The sequence below is a fragment of the Jatropha curcas genome, unplaced genomic scaffold, assembly GCF_041381405.1.
Source record: "Jatropha curcas cultivar XTBG-Jc1 unplaced genomic scaffold, XTBG_Jcur_1.0 HiC_scaffold_1141_pilon, whole genome shotgun sequence".
Classification (NCBI taxonomy): domain Eukaryota; kingdom Viridiplantae; phylum Streptophyta; class Magnoliopsida; order Malpighiales; family Euphorbiaceae; genus Jatropha; species Jatropha curcas.
In genome coordinates this window covers 512,310-518,292 of record NW_028322611.1, presented here as the reverse complement: position 1 = coordinate 518,292, position 5,983 = coordinate 512,310, and the positions used below count along the sequence as shown (strand labels likewise).

Below are 5,983 nucleotides of genomic sequence, written 5' to 3'. Positions count from 1 at the left end.
TTATAGGTTTTAACACAAACATTTTAGAAATAAAGCATGACATAAATTATGACTCAATCTTAGGGGTGTGATTGTACAAATTATGAGACTGAATGAAATTTAGGATAATACTTTAGCGAGAAGGTGTTTCTTAAAATATTAAAGAGTTGATATTATTCTCATGTTATGGAAACAAATATATTTAATCAAATATATAAAAAAAATCATGTTATACGTATATGTTATAAATTAGCTTGAGACATCCTCGTCATCCATATACAATCATCCTATAAGATAATGTACTAGGGTCTTTAATGCAACTTTTACATTAATTACCTACCTTTGGATTGAGAATTCCTGTAATCTTTGGCTTAACATTTGTCAATACTAATTTTGCAGGACCTTCCTTGCCACTATATGTTAGGTCAATATTACAGAGTTCAACATTTTCACATGGGATGCCACTACTGCAATAAAGTTCAACAGCAACTGGAGTTGTAGAAGTTCCCTTTATATTTTTGAAACCGACATTGCTGATTTTAACTTTTGTGCTCACAAGATAAGGAAAACGAGAATAATTCACGGGTTCTTCATTTTTATACTTTCCTAAGCTTCCTATACTGATACCATGACATGGTCCACATGCTACACCTGGACCTGGTCCACATGCTACACCTGTGATTCTTACTTCTTCAGATCCATCCCCAATGGAGATACAATCATCACCAGTGCCAATTCTTGTATTAATAATATTTATCCCTTGAGAGCGCCCAATATGAATTCCATCTGTGTTGGCACTATCTTCTAGAGCTGATATTGTAACTTGTTCAAAAGTTAAGTTTTTGCATCCCAAAATGTTAATGTGAAAATGTTTACAGTCGAGGGAGGTTATATGTTGGACTTTGCTATTGGTAATGAAATCAAACCTTATATTCTGATAAATTTTTAAAGTAATAGGAATACGAAAAAGAAAATAAAAAAGTTTGTCAGTACTAATTTCACAATTATCTATTAATAAGGAAATGAAAACGCTTACCACAGGCAACATCTTGCAGTTTGAATCTTTATGACAATTATTCATCCCCATGCCATTTTTCCTTGTCCGTCAAAAGTTCCACCACCATTTAGTGTGAGATAATCAATTTATCTAAATCTAACCCAAGAATCCCCAGAATGAGCACGGGGGTTTGTTGGGGCCTTTATGGTTCCTTCAATTTGCAATGTCATTGAACCTTTACAAGGACCTACTAGATCTACTTTAAGTAAAGAATGTGTACCCTTTCGGATAATTACTTTGGTTGCACCTGGTATTGAACAAGCATCAGCCCAAGCTTTCCTCAGTGGCTAAGAAAAAATAAAAAACGTATACAAAAGTTAGTTTCAAAATATTTATTAATGAAATGAATAAGGATATATATGTGCTCATACTTGAGAAATATCTGATTTTTCATCACACTTGGTACCATATTTTGTCACATCAATGTCGTATGCTACAATAAGAGAAGCAAACAATAGCATTAGATGAATCACTAGGACATTTATTAAGTGATTCATGTTAAGAATTAATCTCAAATAATTCCACAATAATAACCTAGATCGTGCAAACCACTAGATTCAACAAAATAGATTGAATAAGAAAAGGTTGCGTACCTGACATCGTTGTTCGTCGATCTTGATGTATAGAATTAGGTTTGCAGCCTTCCAGAGAATTGAAGAATCGATTTAGCGGAAGCAATACGAAAGGAACGTAAAACTGAATCGTATTCAACTCCTCTGGGGACCACGACCTTTATATACCTGTAGGGTTAGTACAATTCCTATTTCGGTCCTTTAACGAAATAGGAATTATATAATGGTCTCTACACTTAATATCTATAATTAGTTGATACCTCAATAGTCAATTATTCACAATCAAGACCACATTTGAAATTGACTTTACAATTGGACTGCTGTACATATTTAATTTTACATATTAAGCCCACAATAGAAAATTAAATCCAACAATCTCCCACTTGGGCGAACATATGTTAAATAAAATACATACACCAAAATGAGCTCAACAAACGCAGTCATACAAGGTATCCAAAAACAATCTCGTCCATTAGTTATATTGATAAAGAGCTGAAGAAACATTCGCCATAGATCTCATGACTAAGTCCATCATCAACTACATTACCAATATCCCTAAATGACATAGATTCATTATAGAAGTGTAGCATGAAAACTACATGCAATGTGATCATCATGTCTGTTTCCAACTGGTCACCAACAAAAGTGAGATCAAGCAAAACAATAATAATAATACAGAGTGTAACCATCAACCAAAATGAGTACTCAACAAAATTTCATAATAAAACATATCCAAAACAAAATAGAGCATTCAAAACATAATGTATACATAAAGAGCAAACTCCCACTAAAACTAGACAGTCTCAAACAAAACGATACCCATATGAGCGGTGTGCTCATGGAAAACTTTCGGTATCACTGCCTTTGTAAGCGGATCCGCAATCATAGAGTTTGTTCCAATATGCTCTAAGGATATCTGTCCACTCTGTACCCTCTCCTTCACAGCCAAGAACTTAATCTCAATGTGTTTTGATCGAGAAGAGCTCCTGTTGTTGTTGGAGAATAAAACGGCTGACCTGCTGTCACAATACAACTTCAGTGGTCTTTCTATTCCACCTACTACACGCAGCCCATTGACAAGGTTTCTCAGCCAAATAGCTTGATTGGATGCCTTATAAGATGCTACAAATTCAGCTTCCATGGTAGAGGTTGCTACTAGAGTTTGTTTCACACTCTTCCAAGAAATAGCACCGCCAGCCAATAGAAAACGTAGCCAGATGTGGATTTTCTACTGTCTTGGCATCCAGCGAAATCAGAATCAGTATACCCAATGATCTCAAGCTGATCTGATCTCCTATATGTGAGCATATGTCCCTTAGTCCTCTGAAGATATCTCATGACTCTTTTGGCTGCTTTCCAATGATCCATTCCTGGATTGCTGAGATATCTACCTAACATGCCAACTATAAAAGAAATGTCTGGACGAGTACAAACTTGAACATACATAAGACTTCCTACAGCTGACGCATAAGGAACCTTTTGCATTTCCTGAATTTCAAGTTCACTCTTTGGACATTGTTGATTACTAAATTTATCACCTTTTGCAATAGGGGTATCCAATGGTCTAGAATTCTACATACTAAATCTCTTGAGCACTTTATCAATATAGCTCTTTTGTGATAATCCAAGAATACCTCGAGAACGGTCTCGATGTATCTGAATCCCTAAAACAAAAGAAGCTTCACTTAAATCTTTCATCTCAAAGTGCTTTGAAAGAAAAACTTTGGTTTCATGCAGTAAGACTTTACAATTAGTAGCAAGAAGTATGTCATCCACATATAAGACCAAAAAGATAAACCTACTCCCACTGAACTTATGGTACACACAATTTTCAACGGCATTTGCCTCAAAACCAAACGAGACAATTACTTGGTTGAACTTAAAGTACCATTGACGAGAAGCTTGCTTGAGTCCATAAATGGATTTCTTTAATTTGCATACCAGATGTTTTGGATCTCCAATTACAAAATTTTCTGGTTGCACCATATATATTGTTTCATCAATGTCGCCATGGAGAAACGCAGTCTTAACATCCATTTGATGAAGCTCAAGATCAAGATTTGCAACTAAGGCCATGATTGTCCTAAAAGAATCCTTCGAAGAAACTGGAGAGAAGGTTTCTTTATAGTCAATCCCTTCCTTTTGAGTAAAGCCTTTTGCTACAAGATGTGCTTTATATCTTTCCACATTACCTTGAGAATCCCTTTTGGTTTTAAATATCCATTTGCAACCAATGGGTTTCTTTCCTTCAGGTAATTGAACAAGATCCCAAACTTGATTGTCTTGCATAGACTTATGCTCTTCGTTCATTGCCTCAATCCACTTATGAGAGTCAGAACTCTGCATGGCATGATAGAAACTAACTGGATCATCATCTATCATGTCTATAGTATCCTCATGTTCCTGAAGAAACACTATATAATCATCTGGAATAGCACTTCTTCTCTCCCTAGTAGATCTCCTCAAAGGCATTTGAACAGGCTCTAATTCTTGAGGTTGTTGAATTTGTTCTTGAGGAAGAATAGCATTGTCTTGAATTGGATCTTGAATAGCGACAGGAGCAACTGGAGTTTGTACGCTATCAGAAACAACAAAAGGAATGAGAACCGAATCATCCTTGGTTCCTCTTGAAAGACAATGTTTCTTTCTTTATTTCTCCCTCCAAAATCAACATCCTCAAAAAATGTTGCAATTCTCGTTTCAAAAAATGTTCTGGAAGTAGGATTATAAAATTTGTAACCCCTAGACCGCTCAGAATATCCAACAAAGTAGCTGCTGATAGTTTTGCAGTCCAGTTTTGTTTCATTCGGCTTGTAAGGCCTTGCTTCAGCTGGACATCCCCAAACATGAAGATGCTTTAGACTAGGCTTACGTCCAGTCCAAAGTTCATAAGGTGTTTTAGCAACTGCTTTAGATGGAATCCTATTGAGAAGATAAGCTGTTGTCTTTAACGCTTCACCCCACAGAGACTCTGGTAAAGTAGAATGACTAATCATACTCCTTACCATATCCATAAGAGTCCTATTACGTCTCTCAGATACACCATTCATGCTGGGTGTACCAGGCATTGTATATTGAGGGACAATTCCACATTCCTGTAGGAAAAGCGCAAAAGGTCCTGGACGTTGTTCGCCTGAACCGTCATATTTACCATAATATTCACCACCACGGTCAGATCGAACAGATTTAATCTTCTTTCCTAGTTGATTTTCAACTTCGGCTTTATAAGATTTGAACACGTCCAAAGACTCAGATTTTTCATGAATGAGATATAAGTAACCATAACGAGAATAGTCATCAATGAATGATATAAAATATCTTTGGCCATTTCTAGCTGCAATATGGAATGGACCGCAAATATCTGTATGAATCAGTTCTAAAACATTGGATGACCGAATGGCACCTAGTCTCTTTTGTTTAGTCTGTTTTCCTTTAATACACTCAATACAAGAATCCAAACCTGTGTAATCAAGTGTATCTAAGATACCATCAGAAACAAGACGCTCAATTCTCGATTTGGATACATGACCCAAACGTCTATGCCAAAGTACAACTGAGTTATCAATATTCAACTTTCTTTTGGTACCTCTTGTAGTAACATGCAGGGATTCATGATAACTAGTATCAATGTCTAACATATATAGATTATCACATTCATTCAAGTAACCAGTACCCAAAACTTTTGAATTCATAGATAAAGTGAATACACTGTCTCCAAAAGAACAATGAAAACCAGATTTGTCCAAAAAGGAAACAGAAATCAAATTCCTTCTAAAAGAGGGAATAACAAAAGTATCTATAAGATCCAAAAAGTAGCCAGTACTTAAACATAATCTAAAATGTCCAATTACCTCTACTTCAACCAGATCGCCATTTCCCACATAGACGTATCTTTCACCGTTAGTTGGCTTTCTGTAGTTGAGGCAGCCCTGCAATGAAACACTTATATGAGCGGTAGCACCAGAATCCATCCAATAAGTGTTTTTAGGAGCTAAAGTTAAATTAACTTCACAATAGACTAAAACAAGGTACTTACCCTTCTTTGCAAGCCAAATAGCAAATTTAGGACAGTCCTTTCTCAAGTGATCTGTCTTTCCACAAAAGAAGCATTTTGGCAAATAAGGCTTCTTTTGTACTGGATCTACAGCAGTAGCAGCAGCAGGTTTCTCAATAGCCTTTTCAACAGTCTTTGCAAAAGGCCTCTTTCTTTTCTTGTTCTTGCCCTTCCCAGCTGAAGAAACAAAATGAGCACTCTCTCTTTTGTTAGAATTCATCTTTTCCTCCTCATCAACACAATGAGAAATGAGCTCGTTAAGAGTCCATTTATTCGGCTGACAATTATAGGAAGTCCTAATTTGTCCATACTGAGAAGGAA

The 5,983-nt window shown here is 36.0% G+C and overlaps 1 pseudogene; it reads right to left on the bottom strand.

The window, feature by feature from the left end:
• Positions 1-307: 307 nt before the first annotated feature.
• LOC149491594 (exopolygalacturonase pseudogene) lies at positions 308-1,533 on the bottom strand (annotated as a pseudogene).
• Positions 1,534-5,983: the final 4,450 nt, after the last annotated feature.